The sequence below is a fragment of the Eurosta solidaginis genome, chromosome X (genome assembly GCF_040869045.1).
Source record: "Eurosta solidaginis isolate ZX-2024a chromosome X, ASM4086904v1, whole genome shotgun sequence".
NCBI classification, from domain to species: domain Eukaryota; kingdom Metazoa; phylum Arthropoda; class Insecta; order Diptera; family Tephritidae; genus Eurosta; species Eurosta solidaginis.
In genome coordinates this window covers 163,258,465-163,279,862 of record NC_090324.1, presented here as the reverse complement: position 1 = coordinate 163,279,862, position 21,398 = coordinate 163,258,465, and the positions used below count along the sequence as shown (strand labels likewise).

Here is a 21,398-nt window from a genome sequence, read left to right as displayed (position 1 = left end):
CGATAATTGTATGATGAAGGGGAATTGCGAGTACGCGTCAACGCAAATTAGCCACATTGAATTAAAAACAGGACCAGCAAAATCAATGTGGATGCGTTCCCAAGGATTTTTTACCTCAGGCCAACTGTTATATTCTCTTACAGGTGCGGGGTTTGCGAGTTTGCACACATCACAATTCTCCGTTAGCTTTACGATGTCTTTGTCTATGTTGGCCCACCAGACGTGCTGTCTAGCCAGCTGCTTCATCTTAGAAACCCCCCAGTGTCCGTCATGCAAAATGTTTAAGATCTTAGCTCTCAAAGAAAGCGGTATGACGACACGGGTATACTCGGTTTGAAGGCATAATAAGCTGTTTTGCACAACTAAGGCATAGCGATGGTTAAAAAATGAACGCAAGTCTTCATTTTGGGGACTAAGCTTTTCTGGCCAGCCCTTTTGTACAAAATTTTGAACTCTTTTTAAAACAGTGTCCTTTCTGGCGTGGGATAAAATTATTGTAGCATCGATTGGCGTGTTTAACGCTTCTATGGTATAGCATGCTTCTTCGCTGTCGAAATTTTTGTCGGTCCCAATAGGTAACCGTGATCTGCATTACTATGATCAGTAGTTTTACGATATTTTACCTCATACTGGTACCCCATGAGCGTTATGGCCCAGCGTTGTAGGCGATGTGACGTCATCGAAGGCAGTTGGCTATTTGGGTTGAAAATACTGACAAGCGGCTTATGATCGGTAAGCAAAGTAAATTTTCTTCCATAGAGATATTGATGGAATCGCTTGATTCCAAAAACAATTGACAGTGCCTCTTTTTCTATCTGACTATAACGAATTTGATGTTTGTCAAGAGTTTTTGATGCAAAGGCTATAGGACGCTCAGTTCCGTCCGCATATGTATGTGAAATTACAGCACCAATACCATATGATGAAGCATCAGTTGCTAAAATCAAGGGTAACTTTTCATCATAATGTGCCAACTGTGTAGCGTTCAGAATGTGCTTTTTTAATAAATTAAATGATCTGTTTTGTTCAGGCCCCCAAGTGAACTTAATATTTTTACGGCGCAATAAATTAAGTGGGGCTGATAACTGGGAATATTTAGGTATAAAATTATAATAGTAGTTTACCTTACCCATAAATGCTTCAAGTTGCTTCAGGTTCTTTGGCGGTTGCAGATCTTTGACCGCTTTCAGACCGGCTTCGTCAGGCAAAACACCTTCTGCGCTTATTTGACGCCCAAGATACTCTATTTTATCTTCGAGGAAAGAACACTTTTGCCGTTTGCATTTGATGCCATTTGCTTGTAGAATTTGTAGAACTTGTTCAAGGCGTTTTAAATGTTCAGAAACAGTAGGTGCAGTGATGATAATGTCATCAAGGTAGTTTCCGCACCCTTCTACCTCTTGTAAAAGTTGTTCGAGATATTTTTGGAATATTGCTGGAGCACTGGCTATTCCATACGGAAGGCGTTGGTACTGGAATAGTCCAAGCGGTGTATTAACTACCATGATCGTTTTTGCGTCGTCGTCGAGTTCCATTTGTAGGTAAGCTTCTTTAAGGTCGATTTTTGTAAATTGTTGACCGCAGCGTATCATTTGTAATAACGTTTCTCGTGTAGGCAATGGGTATTGTTCTATGTCGATTTGCGAATTTATAGCTAATTTAAAATCACCGCAAATTCTAATTGAACCGTCTGGTTTCGGTGCTAAAACGATAGGTGAAGCCCATTGCGAAAATTTAACTGGCTTCCAAATACCGGCGCTTGTGAGTCGTTCGGCCTCTTTTTTAAAATGTGGAATTTGCGAAAAGGGAATCTGGCGGCTTTTAAAAAATTTAGGGTGTGCGCTTTCTTTTAAATAAACACTGGCTTTGAAATTTCGGATGGTCCCGATTGCTGGTTCAAAAACTTCACTATATTTTGTTAATAAATCGTTAATTTCGTCAGCCTGACCTGCACTAATTTTTAAAATTTGTTGAATTTCATATCCAAACTCTTTGAACAAATCAAAACCAAAAAGATTATTGCTATTCTCGACATCAACAACTACAATTGTTACTTTTTTCGATTTTTCGCCACACTTTACGTCTACATATAATTCTCCAATCACTGGAATTCGTTTTTGACCGAATCCGAATAAAGTACGTGTACACTTTTGTAATTTTGGAGAATATAATTGCTTATAAGTGTTTTTGTTCATAATTGAAATAGACGCACCAGAGTCCATTTGAAAAGCGATAGTTTTGCCAAGAATTTGTAAATCTATGTAATTTTTATTATCTTTTGTTTTCACAACACCCGTAACACTGTATATTGACTCAATCATGCCAATATTTTGACTTTTATTCTGTACTTCTTTATTTCTATTTGTACCTTTATTTTGAGTGGAAACTTTTTCTTTTTTGTTTTGCTTTGCCATACATATGGGCGCTATGTGTCCCTTTTTGCCACACTTTCGGCATATATAAGTTCTAAATTTGCATTTGTCACGTTGATGAGAAACTCCACAGCCTGAGCACGACTTCCATTTGGAAGTTTGAGTATTATCTTTGTTGTTCCCTTGTGATGATTTTCCATTGGAGCGAACAGAATTGATTGTGGTATTATTTTCTGCAGTATCACTGAGTGCCTTTTGCGTTTGAGCTTTTTCTTTTATTGTTGCTACTGTTTTAATTGTAGCTTCGTACGACTCTGCTATAAGCAAGACGTCGGCAAGTGAAGGCTGTAATTTTTGCAGAGCAACGGAGCGCACTGTGTCGTGTGGGGTGTATGTAATTACTTGGTCGCGAATCATTTCGTCAACAAAACTATGAGAACAATTCTCAGCAGAGCAAACAAAATTACACTATCTTGCTAATCCCCGTAGATCAGCAATCCACTCTCTGTATGTTTGGCCTGGCTTCATTTCTGCCTTGCGGAATTCGTAACGCGATGCTAATACATGCCTTTTTGATTGGAAATGTTCTGTTAACTTTGTGGTCAACGACTGAAATGATTGTTCTTGAACTTTCTGACTACCGAAAATATTTTTTATCAGCTCGTAATTTTCTATACCTATCCACGACAACAAAAAAGATTTTTGCTTTTCCACTGATGTTACACTGTATGCTAAAAAATGTTGGTTTAGCTGTTCTAAGTAAGATTCCCATGTTTGTATGTCTTTATTGAAATTGTGAAATGATGGGACTGCATCCATTCTTGTTGTTGTAGAATTAACTTTTTTGCGAATTCTTGTTGCTCTTTTAGCAATTTTTCCACTAATTTACTGTCTTCCGGCATAATTTTGCATGTATTTAATAATAAATTATTTGAAAACTAGTATTGTTTTGCACTATTCAGGCGCACAATAATTTTATTGTACGGATAGCGAGTGAACGCGATTTTTCCGAATTGGCCTCGTCGCCAGATGTAACAATTTAGGGTTTCACTGTTTATTAGGAACCGTTGGGTTTATGCAAGGTGATGATTACTTACTTCAGGCTTACATACAATTACCGAAAAACGACCGCCGCGATTAAGAGCTAAAACTGAAGTGATTTATTACGAGTTAATGTATGTACACGTTCATGTATGTAAATCCATATATACACAGAGTCGTAATTCATTGGACTAAAATAGGTTACTTAAAATAGTCTTGAAATGCAGTATGTAATATATAACAGCTAGTATACGCTGTAACGAAGCTTTTTCGTGCCCCGTTGCTTCTTTGATATTTGCTGGGGTATACTCGCCGTGCCCAGGGTTCGTTTACAATAAATTTGTATTAAAGGGGCACCTTGCAAATCGATTTAATATAAAAAAAACTTCACTTTCTTTATTGGTTCTAAATCCTATAATATAAAATAAAACAACTTCGTTCAACTTCATACAACTTCATTTTCAATTTCACTTGGATTATCTTGCGGTATCCTTGGTTGCGGTGGCGGGCCTTAGCGGTCTGGCCGTATTCCGTTAGCTGGGTCCCGTCAGTATGTGGCGTCGGTGCTCTGTCGCGCCTTACGTCGGCGTCTACTTGTATTGCTGAGGCGATGCTCTGTCGCCGTGTTCCGTTAGACGGATCCCGTTAGTATGTGGCGTCGGTGCCTTGACGCGCCTTACGTCGGCGTTCACTTGTATTACTCTGCTGCGCCTTGCGTCGGCGTCTACTCGTATTTGCTGGGCGATACTCTGTCGCGCCCTACGTCGGCGTTTACTTGTATTGCTGAGGCGATGCTCTGTCGCGCCCTACGTCGTATGCTTGCGTGAATCTGCTGTGGCCAACGTCGTATGTTTGCGTATCGCTGCTGCGGCTAGCGTCGTGTGCTCGTATAATTCTGCTGCGGCCAACGTCGTATGCTAGCATAGCGCTGCTGTTTCTGCCGAGGCTTACGGCGGTGGTGCACGGGCTCGCGTCGTTGTGGGCCTTTGCTTCGCAGGGTGCGAGTGTGGTCTAAGGCGTTGTAGAGCGGTCAAAACCAGCTTACCCACAATCCTCAGCCCACGGCTTTCTCCTATGAAGGGAACTGTCTTGCGATGGTCAAAACCGATACGCCTTTCAGATGCCCTCCAATTGCTGCTCGGGTAACAATCACAACTTCGCTTTCCGTAAGGTGGATTCCGTTAGCCTCGGTACAGTCACGTTGTGGCGTTTCACTTCAATTCACTGCTACTGCGGATGCCGACGTACTTCTGCAACGGTTAACGTTTGGATGAGCGCGAGATCACGATGCTGTGGAGGACGTTTGCTTACGAGAGAGCAAGCGTTGGCTTAAGCGTTGTAGAGCGGTCAAAACCAGCTTACCCACAATTCTTAGTCCACGCCTTTCTCCTATGAACCGCACTGGCTTGCAATGGTCAAAACCGATATGCCTTCCAGAGCGCTCCAATAGTAGCTCCGGTCGCAACCACAACCGCGTGCTGACTGACTGCTGTCTTCTTGTGTTTTTCTTTTCATAGATAATGCTCTTGTTGTTGCTAGCATAGTTCGTTGCGTTGCCATGGTTACGGTTTTGCTATGGAGTGTTGCGGCAACTCGCTGTGCTAGTGATGCTTCAGAGACTTGTTTGTGTTGGCTATGTTGTTGATCGCTCGTTGTGTTGCTGAGACTGGTTGGTTGGTCGTGTTGCTAGAGCCTTTTGTGGCCACTTGTTGTGTTAATGTCGTGTCAAATATGTTGTGGGGTCGTTTTGTGTGGGCCAAATTAATGAGGATTTATTTGGTCCCAACAACGCTTTCCGTCAAAAGCTAGAAAAAGCTTCACCTCGTCGAGTAAGGCAATTGGACTTCATTGGCCAATTCACGACCGACATCCGACACATACCCGGCTCTGAAAACTCCACAGCAGACCTGCTCTCACGCATACAATTAGTCGGCCAGGAGATTGACTACGTAAAGGTTGCAGCAGCGCAGCAAACTGATTTACATTTACAAACGCTTCTTAACGAACCAGGTACGAATAGTAATTCACTTAAACTAAAGTATTTTGATATTCCTAACAGCACGGCGAAACTCGTATGTTAAACCTCAACATCGAACATTCGCCCTTACATACCACACGAATTTCGTACGCCATTGTTGGCGAAGATTCACGGCTTATCGCACCCAGGCATTCGCTCAACCATCAATCTCATGACTGAAAGGTTTGTTTGGCCAGGCATAAGGAAAGATACAACAATATTCGTTCGAAACTGTGGATCATGCCAAAGATCGAAAATCCATCGACACACAACATCTGCACCAGCGAGCTACGTACCGCCACAAGAACGTTTTGCGCATGTAAACATTGACGTTGTTGGTCCGTTCCCCCTATGCGAAGGACAACGCTATTGCCTAACAATGGTTGACCGCTTCACTCGCTGGCCAGAAGCAGCACCGATTCCAGACATGTCCGCTGAGTCGGTCTCCAAAGCACTCATTTCGCATTGGATTTCGCGATTTGGCGTTCCAGCAAGGATCACTTCAGATCGTGGTCGGCAGTTCGATTCTGCTGTTTTCACCGAGTTGATGAGTACGATTGGTACCATTCACCTTTTGCACAACACCATACCACCCGCAGTCCAACGGCATTATTGAAACATGGCATCGAAGTTTTAAAGCTGCCATACTTTGCCTCGACCCGAACAAGTGGGTGCATCACTTGCCATCGATTCTACTTGGCCTTCGTGCAGCTTACAAGCCCGACATACACGCAAGCCCAGCTATGCTTGTTTATGGGTCATCGTTACGACTACCAGGCGAATTTTTCCAAACTACTAATACGAAAAAAGTAACTCAGGATATGGTATCGCAATTTCGGTCATCAATGCAAAAAATCCGCACGACAACAACAACACACCATTCATCGCCCAAAGTTTTTGTGTCACCCGCATTACATTCTGCGTCTCACGTTTTCGTTCGGAACGACTCGATCCGCCCATCGCTAACGCATCCGTACGACGAACCTTTCCGAGTCATTAAGAGATCGTCAAAATTTTACAAACTCCTCATACGAGGACGACACAACAACATAAGCATTCATCGCCTAAAGCCCGCATTCTTAGCCAGCGACGACTATGAAAATCCAAGCCATACTCATGAGACGGAAACATCGACGAATACACCCGAGCCCATTCCTACGGCAAGGGATAGTGCACAGCCAGAAGAGCCTTCGGATACACCGGACCCCACCTCAACGACAAGCCACGTTCCTCCTGAGCATGATCGAATAGAGACACCGCCTGCTGTATCGACGAAATCTACGCGTTGTGGCAGGCAAGTAAATTTTCCTTTACGGTACCGGTATTTTCGTCTAGGCGGGGAGTATTGTGGCAGCACTTCGATTACCAACGAGTTCAATACAACCCTTCAGAGATGTACCAGTGGAAAAAAAAAATCCGATCTGGCATCCCTAGCAATTTCCATCTTCTCTTTTTACTGCGAACAACCAACCTGATCGGACGTGCTTGCTGATACAAATATCTGAACATCGATATAAAACATTTCATTTCTTTAAGTTTTAAGTTTGTATGATTTTTAATAATCGGGGATTGCCCATATTGCTTTTTTTAAATGTATGAAAACATTTATTTGAAGCAATTTTTTTTAATTTTATAATTTATTTAATAATTTGGGAAAAATTTAAACAACGTGACATCAGGACGGACAAGGCGACAGCTGTTTCGATTATACCTTGTAAATCTCTTCAAAGCCTTTTCTCCCGGGAGTGGGAGTCGAACTCGCACCCCTACGATAGTTGAAATGGTTGTAAACGCATTCAGCTACGTCATGCCTGTTGTGAAGTCTTTCCCAATTGCCTTCTTTTTGCATATTTTAATCTTTTACACATTGCATACTTCGTATGCAATTATGTGTTAAAGCTATGCTTGGTACGGCGGTTTTCAAAGAAACTTTGGTTTTGTTGCTGCTTTCGTTCTATTTATAGAACTACAACGAATTAACCAATTTTGTCTGTTTGTATGATTTTTAATAATCGGGGATTGCCCATATTGCTTTTTTTAAATGTATGAAAACATTTATTTGAAGCAATTTTTTAATTTTATAATTTATTTAATAATTTGGGAAAAATTTAAACAACGTGACATCAGGACGGACAAGGCGACAGCTGTTTCGATTATACCTTGTAAATCTCTTCAAAGCCTTTTCTCCCGGGAGTGGGAGTCGAACTCGCACCCCTACGATAGTTGAAATGGTTGTAAACGCATTCAGCTACGTCATGCCTGTTGTGAAGTCTTTCCCAATTGCCTTCTTTTTGCATATTTTAATCTTTTACACATTGCATACTTCGTATGCAATTATGTGTTAAAGCTATGCTTGGTACGGCGGTTTTCAAAGAAACTTTGGTTTTGTTGCTGCTTTCGTTCTATTTATAGAACTACAACGAATTAACCAATTTTGTCTGTTTGTATGATTTTTAATAATCGGGGATTGCCCATATTGCTTTTTTTAAATGTATGAAAACATTTATTTGAAGCAATTTTTTAATTTTATAATTTATTTAATAATTTGGGAAAAATTTAAACAACGTGACATCAGGACGGACAAGGCGACAGCTGTTTCGATTATACCTTGTAAATCTCTTCAAAGCCTTTTCTCCCGGGAGTGGGAGTCGAACTCGCACCCCTACGATAGTTGAAATGGTTGTAAACGCATTCAGCTACGTCATGCCTGTTGTGAAGTCTTTCCCAATTGCCTTCTTTTTGCATATTTTAATCTTTTACACATTGCATACTTCGTATGCAATTATGTGTTAAAGCTATGCTTGGTACGGCGGTTTTCAAAGAAACTTTGGTTTTGTTGCTGCTTTCGTTCTATTTATAGAACTACAACGAATTAACCAATTTTGTCTGTTTGTATGATTTTTAATAATCGGGTTTAAGTTTGTTTAATTAAATAAAGTTAGTAAAAACTTTAATCCTTTAAACTTTGTCATTTTACCGAGTTTTGCGAGGTAAACTCAACTAAACCTCCAAATATATAATTTGTGCACGAATTATTTATGGCTACTCAAATGATACTATTAATTTTTTGAATCGGTGTGTGATTATTTCAAAGATTAGTTTAGTTGTTTTTCTCTTTTGCCTTTTTGCGATTTCTTTTACATTTGTTTTTTTTTGTTTTTGTGTACATATTATTGAGTACTTAATGGGGATTATCATAACAGTGGAATGCTTTTATTTAAGAGTGTGCTGTTGTAATTAGTTTTTAAAATTATTTTGCTATTTAAATTTATAGTAGTTTAACCCTATTTTTATGAATTCTTATTTATATTCTCTGCATTATACGGAATTACTGTGTAGTTCTTTTTTCTATCGATATTTTCTACTGTAAAGAGGATTAATGCGTAGTTATTTTTCCTAAGGATTTTTCTATCCTATAACGGCTTACATTGTTATGTAAGATTATTATTTTTTTTTTTTCTGTCAGTGTTTTCTAGTCCAAAGAGAATCAATGTAATATTATTTTTCTCTTTTTGTTGTTTTTGCGGTCAGTTTTATTTAAATATTAGTAAGGATCGTAGGCTAGTTAGACCTTATTATGTTTGGTGCAAATAAACGATTTATTTAACCTTCTTGCCCAACGTTTCGCTGAATATTCCAGCATCATCAGGGGCTACACTATTTATTTTTCATTAAAGATGACAAACATTATTGTATATGTATAAACATTCATGACATTTAACATGTAGAACAAGCAATTTGACTTACAATAACAATAAACAGTATGAACACTTAAAGAGTAATCATCCGTACCTCCTTGCGTGGCAGTTTTGTCATTACTAAAATTATTACTTAAACATAACATGTATGCAGCGCCTATGCAGTCGTAGTCTTCTTTTTTGTTGATCGTATTTTCTCTATTTCTCAATATGTGCAAGCTTTCCTATCTGTATCTGGTCAATTCTCTTTTTTCCTTATCAATAATTTTGGTTTTGTTAAAATCAGATGTATGGCCACTGCTTATTATGTGTTGGGGGAGCGCAGTGCTTGGCTTTTCTTTTCCACGTCTGCTTTGTGTTCGGCTATTCGTATACCAAGCTCTCGTTTTGTAGTTCCGATATAAATCTTATCACAGTTTTCGTTCTCTTTTCCATTTTTTCTTTTTCTCATTGATATTTTTCTCTACGGGGTTAAATTGGAAATACTTTCCTTATCGATATGTTCTAATTTATAAGGATTAAATGTAAAAATATTTTTTCTATTGATATTTACTACTTTAAAGGCTTACATTGTTATGTAAACTTATTTTTTCCTACCAATGTTTTGTAGTCTAAAGGGAATTAATGTAAGATTAATTTTCTTATCAACTTTGTCTACTTTGCGGGATCCCATATATACTATCTAACTTAACTGAATACAAAGAATCCTGTTATCTAAAATTATGACCTCTCTAAAAGGCGAGGCTTTCCTAGATGAAAACAGTCAAACAAAGCTTTCGTATTGGTAGTCCATATCAAATTAATATTAAAATGTATAGAATAAGGTGATTATAGTCATCATCGGTTAAAAATTGACATTGTTCTAAAAAGCGAGATTTCTGAGCGTATTGCATACAGTATATTGGGTAGATTTAGTTGCTGCAAGAGCAAAAAGTAGTTAAACCAATGGGTAAAGTGGATGCAAAAATTTTTCATATCTTTTCTTATACCATTTTTCGTATTTGCAAGCAATATTTTTATCTGATCGTGTGTGTCATGAGATATTCTGTGTGGCGAAACCAGAATCGTCATGATATTTATGAAGAATTTCTTTCTTTTATTTTGTCGACTTTGTCACATGCATAACTTCTGGTGTTGATGCAATTATTAGATATTTGAGAACTTGGGTACCTATTTTCTTTTTATTTTTATTTTTAAATTTGCTTATTCGAGTATTCATTATTATTGACCAATTTGTCTCCTAAGGGACAAGTGTCTTTTTCTCTTACAAGTCCTAGATTGCCGGCATTTTTCAGCCTGGTCGAATAATGTCATAAGGCAATAACTTCCTCAACAATCAGGTTGCTTGTATTTATTATACTACAAATTTGCTATCCTTTTGGATGAAAACGAGCGCGACATCTTTAATTGAAAATTTCTTTATTTATTGAGCGCTTTATCTATAATAGGGTTCTCTTTGTGACTCTTTATTTTCTCCATTCTTGTTGGTAATATTGTTATTGGCTGGTTAATGTATGCTTCCACTTTCTTTTCCTGCTATGTTCTTTTTGAAGTATTAATCGTGATATTACTATCGAATGGTACCTGCTCCTGTACTTTTCAGGAGAGAAATATTTTGTACATATGTAGCTATTAAGCTGAAGATTGAGTACATGAACTTTTCTTTTCTTTAAAATTATTAAAATTCTTGAAGCTGTCTCTACTGTGGATTGAGGCATTTTGAAGGCTATTGATTGGAAATGGGTTTTCAATAGTAAGGTAGTCAGGTTTTTGTTAAAATGATGTTTTAAACACGCTCTTGAATGCTTTTAGTTGTCCAAATTTAATTTTGAAATAATTTGTGAGCATCATAGCTATTGCAATGACCTATAGTATGAATGCTAAAAAATAAAACGACTAACCAAACGTCGGGGATATTTTGAATATTGGTTGGTTTCTTCTTCAACTGGTGGCTCATATTTAACTAATATGTTCTCTGCTACTTTATTTGCAGCATTGCCTGAATTTTCTTTTCCTATTTCATAACCAGCTATGGCTACCATAATGCCATTTGCTAGCTTTTTCCACAAAGACATAATGAAAAATTTAAATTTCCTTTAATAACTTTCTTGTTTTGAGAAAGAGACTAATTTAAGCTTTAATAAAATTATTGATTTTGTCCTTTATTCTAGGCATTCCAACTTGATTAAAGTTTTTATTTTACAACTTTCTTGTTTGTAAACATTTTTCTTTTTAAAAAAATTTTTTTTCAAAACATCATAATGTATTTTTTCTTACATAACAAACTTTACAGAATGTTGGAGTTTGAAAATTAATTTCTATACTATTTTCATTTATATGCTATTTTTTTGTTCTATTTCATTTTCTATGCCACTTTGGGCTTCATATTTTTCTTTATTTTTATTGATCTGCCTTAGTTCTATTAGTTATTTTTGAACCTAAAGCTTTCCATTTTTAAAATTTTTCTTTCATGTTAATATTTTTAACATTTAGGTATAATTTATTTATCTTACTTGATAAACTTTACAAAAATATTGGAATCTAAAAATTAATTTCTATTTTTTTATACTCAGTTGAGCAGAGCTCACAGAGTATATTAAGTTTGATTGGATAACGGTTGGTTGTACAGGTATAAAGGAATCGAGATAGATATAGACTTCCATATATCAAAATCATCAGGATCGAAAAAAAATTTGATTGAGCCATGTCCGTCCGTCCGTCCGTCCGTTAACACGATAAATTGAGTAAATTTTGAGGTATCTTGATTAAATTTGGTATGTAGGTTCCTGAGCACTCATCTCAGATCGCTATTTAAAATGAACGATATCGGACTATAACCACGCCCACTTTTTCGATATCGAAAATTTCGAAAAACCGAAAAAGTGCAATAATTCATTACCAAAGACAGATAAAGTGATGAAACTTGGTAGGTGCGTTGAACTTATGACGCAGAATAGAAAATTAGTAAAATTTTGTACAATGGGCGTGACACCGCCCACTTTTAAAAGAAGGGAATTTAAAACTTTTGCAAGCTGTAATTTGGCAGTCGTTGAAGATATTATGATGAAATTTGGCAGGAACGTTACTCCTATTACTATATGTACGCTTAATAAAAATTAGCAAAATCGGAGAAGGACCACGCCCACAAAATTTTTATAAAATAAAATTTTAACAACAAATTTATTATCTTTACAGTATATAAGTAAATTATGTCAAAATTTAACTCCAGTAATGATATGGTGCAACAAAATGCAAAAATAAAAGAAAATTGAAAATGGGCGTGGCTCCGCCCTTTTTCATTTAATTTATCTAGGATACTTTTAATGCCATAAGTCGAACAAAAAATTACCAATCCTTTTGAAATTTGGTAGGGGCATAGATTTTATGACGCTAACTGTTTTCTGTGAAAATGGGCAAAATCGGTTGAAGCCACGCCCAGTTTTTATACACAGTCGTCCGTCTGTCCTTCCGCATGGCGGTTAACACTATAAAAATCGATGTATCTTTACTGAACTTAGTTCACGTACTTATCTGAACTCACTTTATCTTGGTATAAAAACTGAACGAAATCCGACTATGACCACGCCCACTTTTTCTATAAACTTAATTTTTTAATTTTGAGATACGAAAATACGAAACATTGATATATATTTTGCAACTTTATCCTATTCGATCTGAATACCCTTACCAGCTTTGCAGTAGTCGGCATATTTTATCATATTCATTCTAATTTTTTATTAAATATCTAATTGATTCGATATGATTTGATATGATATGATTCGGCCGCAGAAATATGGAGGAAGTGAGGTAGTCTACCTTTCCTAAGGCGCCAGGTTCAAGTGACGATACAAATAACATTACAAATTTACCAAAAATTTTCTAAAGGGGCCGCAAATCGTTAGTGGTATAGCAAGTCTAGCGGTTGTAGTTCTGTCAGAAGAACATCCACTCTGTCTGAAGCAGATGTTGGGGTCAGCTGAAAACATGTACGAAGCTCTAGCGATTTGTAAGAAAAGCTAAAAGGAAGTGCCACTCCACAAATTGGAATAGAACCGTGGCCTTAAATTAAACTGAATTCATTGAAACTTTGTTTCTTTAGTATTTCCCTGCTGCTAACTTTTATGTTAAGTTTGTTCTGTTTATCTTGCACGCAGTCGTTATCTTCATAATTAATGTAGACAATATTTATAGTGAATGTTTTGAATTGATCAACGCTTGATATGACTAATAAATCAACTTTTAAATTGAGCATGTGAGTGAGATCATTCAATTCGAATGCAGGTGATATCAGGGAGCTAGTTAGTTGTATTCTTTGCTGAAACCTCTGAATGAGCAGTTTACCTGAGGATAGTCCCAAGGTATTTCGCGCCTTTGAGTGCGTTCTTTCTGATTTTTCTTTACGTGAGAATGAAGGGTGCCCAAGGAACAAATAATCACTTATCATAGATTAATGTGCCCTTTGTTCGAAAGTCCCGGAAACGTTTTACGCAAAGAGAGATGAAACGAAAAATGTCTCTGAAGACGGAATAATCGGCTTTGGCCACAAAAGAAAATAAGCACAGTGATGATGGAAGATCATTACAGTATATATCAGTATAAATGTCACAACGTCAAAATTTAGGCAGGGATGCCTAGAAATTTCTCCAGCACACTTACTATTTATTCCCTTGTATCTGTCATTCCCTCTTCGTTCCCTGAAAACAATGAAAAACTCCACTGGAGATAGCAAAACTCCAAAACCGGTTTGCCATAAAACCAAATATTTCAAAAGATTATAGAAAACCTCTCCATTATGCGTACATTATATTTCTTCCTTTTTCTCATGCTATCTTCGTTTTAAATAAAACTAAAAATTATACAGAAGATGGCACTAAAACGAGCCCTTCCAGTTGTTTCTCTTGCTTTTCCTCTGCGCTTCTCTTTCTCAAGAGAACGAAGATGGCGCAATGTCGAAACCGACTCGTCTCTTAACCAAAGTTAAACATGAAAATTATTCCAATATACATCTTTTTCCTTTCTTTTTCGCTCTTCCTCCTCCCGTTTCGAGCAAATGAAAAATTACACTGAAGATGGTATAACCCCGAAAAGGGTTTGCCAACAAACCAATTACCACAGGAGATGACGGAAAATCTTTACAATATTAATCATCATGCTTCCTTTTTTTATTTCCTCCATCTTCGCTTTAAAGAAAACGAAAAATGGCGCTACACAGAAAACCAATTCGAATATCCATCTCGTATTTTGCTTCTCAGTCTCGAAAAATGGAAAAATTATACTGAAGATGGCACATCGACAAGAACCGACTTGTATATAAACTAAAGTTAATAAGGAGTGGCTAAAAATAATTCCGATATGCACTTTTTTCTTTATCTTCCTCTCTACTTTTCATCTCATGCTTAATAGAATGAAAAACAAGTAAGGACGGGACTGTGTTCGGCTGTGCCGAAGACTTCATACCTTTCATGAATGGGGCTGAACAATAATCTTATCCCGTTCGTAATCTCCAAATAATCGGATGCATAAGATAAGAAATATATAGTGAACAGATGTACATACCTAAACGATTTTTAAGACAAATATAAAATAAACAAGTAAGGAAGGCTGAGTTCGGGTGTAACCGAACATTACATACTCAGCTGAGAGCTTCGGAGACAAAATAAGGGAAAATCACCATGTAGGAAAATGAATCTAGGGTAACCCTGGAATGTGTTTGTATGACATTGGCATCAAAAGGAAGGTATTAAAGAGTATTTTAAATGGAAGTGGGCCATAGTTCTATAGGTGGACGCCATTTCGGTATTTCACTCCGCATTACAATGGGGTAATTTTTGAGTAGGGTTGCCATTTAGGGTTGCCACCTATTCGAAATTAAAAAAAATTGCATGAGATATACCGATCCGGGTATCAAACGAAAGGCATTTCACTCCACATTAGAACAGGGACATTTTTGAGTAGGGTGGCCATTTGGGGTTGCCACATATTCGAAATTAAAAAAAATTCCATGAGATATACCAATATGGGTATCAAACGAAAGGTATTTCACTCCGCAAAACAATAGGGACATTTTTGAGTAGGGTTGCCATTTACGGTTGCCACCCATTCGGAATTAAAAAAATTGCATGGGATATGCCGATATGGGTATTAAACGAAAGGTATTTCACTCCGCGTTAGAATAGGGACATTTTTGAGTAGGGTTGCCATTTAGGGTTGCCACCCATTCGGAATTAAAAAAAATTGCATGAGAGGTGCCGATATGGGTATTAAACGAAAGGTATTTCACTCCGCGTTAGAATAGGGACATTTTTGAGTAGGGTGGCCATTCAGGGTTGCCACCTTTTCGAAATTAAAAAAAAATTGCATGAGATATACCGATATGGGTATCAAACGAAAGGTATTTCACTCCGCATTACAATAGGGACATTTTTGAGTGGGGTTGCCATTCAGGGTTGGCACCTTTTCGAAATTAAAAAAAAATTGCATGAGATATACCGATATGGGTATCAAACGAAAGGTATTTCACTTCGCATTACAATAGGGACATTTTTGTGTAGGGTTTCCATTTAGGGTTGCCACCTATTCGTAATTAAAGAAAAATTGCATATATGCCTATATGGGTATCAAACGAAAGGTATTTCACTCCGCATTACAATAGGGACATTTTTGAGAAAGGTTGCCATTTAGGGTTGCCACCTATTCGAAATTAAAAAAAATTGAATGAGATATGTCGATCCGGGTATCAAACGAGAGGTATTTCACTCCGCATTAGAATAGGGACATTTTTGAGTAGGTTGGCCATTTGGGGTTGCCACATATTCGAAATTAAAAAAAAATTGCATGAGATATACCGATATGGGTATCAAACGAAAGGTATTTCACTCCGAAAAACAATAGAGACATTTTTGAGTAGGGTTGCCATTTAGGGTTGGCACCTATTTGAAATTAAAAAAAATTGAATGAGATATGCCGATATGGGTATTAAACGAAAGGTATTTCACTCCGCATTAGAATCGGGACATTTTTGAGTAGGGTTGCCATTTAGGGTTGCCACATATTCGAAATTAAAAAAACTGCATGAGATATACCGAAATGGGTATCAAACGAAAGGTATTTCACTCCGCAAAACAACAGGGACATTTTTGAGTAGGGTTGCCATTTAGGGTTGCCACCCATTCGGAATAAAAAAAATTGCATGGGATATGCCGATATGGGTATTAAAAGAAAGGTATTTCACTCCGAGTTAGAGTAGGGACACTTTTGAGTAGGGTGGCCATTTAGGGTTGCCACCTCTTCGAAATTAAAAAAATTGCATGGGATATACCGATATGGGTATCAAACGAAAGGTATTTTACTCCGCATTACAATAGGGATATTTTTGAGTAGGTTGCCATTTAGGATTGCCACCTATTCGAAATAAAAAAAATTACATGAGATATGCCGATATGGGTATCAAACGAAAGGTATTTCACTCCGCATAACAATAGGAACATTTTTCAGTAGGGTTTCCAATTAGGATTGCCACCTATTCGAAATTAAAGAAAAATTGCATGAGATATGCCTATATGGGTATCAAACGAAAGTTATTTCACTCCGCATTACAATAGGGACATTTTTGAGTAGGGTTGCTATTTAGGGCTGCCACCTATTCGAAATTAAAAAAAATTGTATGAGATATGCCGATATGGGTATCAAACGAAAGGTATTTCACCCCGCATTACAATAGGGACATTTTTGAGTAGGGTTGCTATTTAGGGTTTGGGTAGTTAGACGAAATAGTCGCATACATACTCATATTCTAATAAAGCTTTAAAGGAGAACATTAAACTTAAAAATCTTCGTAAAAAAATCTTACACATGATTCGACTTAATTTTCTTAATTTCACACACGCTAATAAAATTGAAATGCAATATCAAGGCACCGTGGCAAATTCTAGCAAAATATATTTAAATGCATATTTTTGCATATATGAAATGAATAATTGCAATTTCTCACAGATTACTATTAGAATTTCTCACCATAGCAAAAAGATATCTCACCATGGTAATTTGCTACAGTTGAACACTAGAGGCATACGTTCAATTTGAAAAAGACATCTAACCATTTAACTCTTACCAGCAGATGGCGCTTAGGGAAGTAAGTTGACAATTAATTAAACTAACTGATAGTTGTCATTCATGGAATTGACAAATTTTTGGAATGTAATAAAATTGTGAGAATTTCATAGTGTATAACTAAAAAAATTTTTGAAATTAATAATTCGGCGCATGAAGATACTCGACCTATATAACTAAGTTCTCGATATCACTAATTGTCATAACAATCCCTTATACTATAGGCTGGAATTACCCATTTCAAATTTTTCATTTCAGTTCATTTTTCGGTTAGTGTTTGATATGTTTTTTAAATCTATATTTAAGGAAATCAAATATTAGTAAATAAAAGTATATAATATATGTACATATAAAAAAGTTCAGTTTGATTAATGATGACATGTTGAACAAAGTATGTTATGCGGCATACTCGAAGATTGCCGAGCAAAGCTCGGTCGCCCAGGTACTCTTATAACTTTAAACGAGCAATTCTTGTATATTTGTATAGCCGAACGATCTCGGGAACGGCTCAACCGATTTAAAAAAAATTTGGCACAGAGATAACGTATCACCTTCTAAGACTTTCTACCTTGGTGTTGCCACTCGGAATGTTTCACAAGGTTGCTACCAATTCGAATTTTAAAAAAATTGCATGATATATGCCGATATGGGTATCAAACGAAAGGTATTTCACTCCGCAGTACAATAAGGACATTTTTGAGTAGGGTTGCCATTTACGGTTGCCACCTATTCGAAATAAAAAAAAAAATGCATGAGATATGCCGATATGGGTATCAAACGAAAGGTATTTCACTCTGCATTGCAATAGGGACCTTTTTGAGTAGGGTTGCCATTTATTCGAAAAAAAAAAACAGCATGAGATATGCCGATATGGGTATCAAACGAAAGGTATTTCAGGTAGGGCATTTTTGAGTAGGGTTGCCACCTATTCGAAATTAAAAAAATGCATGAGGTATGCCGATATGGGTATCAAACGAAAGGTATTTTACTCTACATTACAATAGGGCCATTTAGGGTTGCCACATATTCGAAATTAAAAAAATTGCATGAGATATGCTCAAGTGTTTGATATGCTTTTGAAGTTTTTTTTAAGGAAATCAAATATTTGTAAGTAAAAATATATAATATATGTACATATAAAAAAAAGTAGAGTTTGATTAATAATGACATGCAGAACAAAGTATGTTATGCGGCATACTCGAAGATTGCCGAGCAAAGCTCGGTCGCCCAAATACTATGATTTTACGTATGCTAAGTATGCGAAAAAGATTGTAAATTGTTTGTATACAAATTTTGTTAGCGTATTAATATATAGATAGTAAAGTAATATACGGCCCATGCAATATTATGACCTAAAATCGAAAACAAGATGTAGCTGGTGTGATTAGCAAAAGTAAAGCCCGAATCGAACATTACACCAAGATCAACAAATTCGCTTACGGTAGAAAGGCTATCACCGAAAAGGGTGTACGCCGACTCCATTGTATAAAGGTTTCTCGAAAGTGTCATATGGAAGCACTTCTTTATATATTTTATATTATTCTTTATATCGAACTAGTTAGATTATTAAGATCATTTTGTAAAAGAATTACGTCTGTCACGCTCGCAATGGTTTTAAAACTTTTAAATCATCTGCGTAAAGCAGATACTGTGAGTTCCTGAAACAGGTAATATGTCATTAATAAAAAGATGAAAGAGAATCGGTCCAAGAATACTTTCTTGTGGAACGCCATTGCACATTTGCCGTCAACCATACATAGCGAATTGCGATTTATATCTCCACGCGGTCCGTGAATCATATTCTTGGTGACAATTTCGAACAAAGTTGGATCAATATTCTGATCTGGTATCTCAGCTGAGATAATAGTATCAATTTTGATCGGTAGTTATCTTCTTAACTAACCAAATCAAAATGTGGACGTGTGGCAATATCATGTCTATCACTTTCAGATTGCCCATGAAATAAATAGACTTTAATATCTTGACTATTTTGATTGCAAGTGAATGTGATAAATAAGCCCTGTCGACCGAAACAACGAACGAAAAACATTGCATCTTGAGCATATTCATGCATATGTCGTGGACTACCTGTGTATGATGCAGGTAAAATCACTATTTTGCCCAAGTAAGTAACATTTCCATCATTTTGAACAGAATTCCGAAGATGAATATATTCTTCAACACGCAACTTCTTTTGGTTTAAACGAATGAAATTCCATCTTTCGGTTTCAATTTTTGCGTACATATCGACGATGTATTGATGAAAAAGTTTTCGGCATTTTAAAATATGGTTCACATAATCTGACCATAATTCGATACGAATAATAGTTCATGGCACTGACCGTTTTATTCAGCTCACTATTGGAATTTGTCGGATCTTTAATTTTTATGTCGAGCGCATATCCCCCTTTACCACGACAGAATAGAATTGGATATTGCAATGCATCATAAAAACGATGAGCTTCGCTGACACGTTGCAATTGATTATTTCTCCGATGCAATACAATGTCTCGAGACTCAAATTCTTGCCCAACAATAACAATTGCAACTTCATAATTTGCTGGTGCATTAAATCTGCCGGAATGTTCACCGGCCGGAGTTTTGTCAGCTCGAATGACAATTATCTTATGATTATCCGAAGACATTTTATCAATCGCTGTCGTAAACATACGAACCAATGCATTATGTTCGTGTAATAATTCTTGAATTTGGCCGATAATTGCTCTATTTGTTTGTCTATTTACTGCATGATGAGCATTTATTTCTTCTTGATTGTTTCCGATGAAATAAATTTGTAGGAATTGATGCTGCGCGTCAGGAAATGGGAGCAGTGCGCCGATTTTGTGGTAAACTTGGCCTTGAATCTGAAATGAGGAGGCCAAAAAATCTTGGTTGACATGCGTAGCCCCGGAGCTTTGTTGAAGTTTATTGGGTGTATGGCTTCAAAAACTAAGCCTTCTGTAAATCTATGTCGCTTGATGTCGTGCCAAAGAATTTGCAACATAATTTGGGTAAAAGGGACGCAATAGTGATTCTACTGTTCTGCTGCTTGTTTCTGTCAATTTAACATTTTTGTGTAGAGTAGTCAGTGGGCAGTTGGTAGGTGCATTTTTTATGATATTTGTAGCCGTCCATACATCTTCTTTGCCCTTGTAGTTGCAAAGCTGTCTAAAATGTTTGACTGGTGCACCTTATAAAGATTTGGCGTATTTGCGCTTGGATTTCGCATGGAGTAGTGCAACTGCGTTTACTTCTCCAGTTAAGTTTGATTAATACAGCTTCGCTTGAGTGCTTGTAGGTCTTGATTCAACCAGGGATAACTTGGTTTTCGGCCTTTCCTTATTTTCATCAATTACAAGCGTCGCACTTTATTCCATTTGGGAGTTTTTGTATTAAAAAGAAAAGTATATGTGCGTTTTCATGCTTGAAAGTTATAGAACTACGGTCAGCGTTCTAAACTGCTTCAAAACCACAAAAAAAAAACGACTAGAATTATTCACTTTACCACCCTGGGCTCTGAATGAGCACACAGCACATAGACATATACACACATCCATTTTGACAATACCTGTCCATGTGCCTAGAACTATAAATACAATACAAACGACAATAACAGACCAGAACTAAAACCGACACTGATGATCGCACAACGCCGAAACCGGTTTGTCTCGAAGCCAAATTTGAAAATGGATAACGGAAAATCGTTCCAATATACATAATTTTTCCACCCTGAAAATCAACAAAATAAATTCATTAGGTTCGTTAATCTTTCGAAAAACTTTTCTCTCGAACATTTTCCGAGCCTTTCATCTGACGATGTCATGGTGGTGCGGCGGATTTTGTTCGATATGGACTGTATGCGCAAATGGTAGCACCTGTTGTTGTTGCGGTTGCTTCGAGTTTCCAAATAATAAGCGTTTAGGTTTTTAGTACTTTAGCTTTAATGCTTCAAAGTAAAACTTCTAATTAATAATCACTACGTTATACAAAATATTATTTGGTGACTCTGGCGGTCGTATATGCACAAAAATGCATGTAATTTCACAAATTATAACTATTTAGGCAGCGGCGATGTTAACGAGATGAAAAGCACGAATCCAAGTCAAAGTCATTTTACTAGTTGTTATTAACTAACTATTGGAAGTTACGAACGATAGAATG

General features: G+C 36.9%; 1 protein-coding gene across 1 annotated transcript in view; it reads right to left on the bottom strand.

The window, feature by feature from the left end:
- Positions 1-21,398, bottom strand: part of CaMKI (Calcium/calmodulin-dependent protein kinase I) — a 1,042,346-nt gene that overhangs the window by 830,625 nt on the left and 190,323 nt on the right. The gene's annotated exons all lie outside the window — the stretch shown is intronic.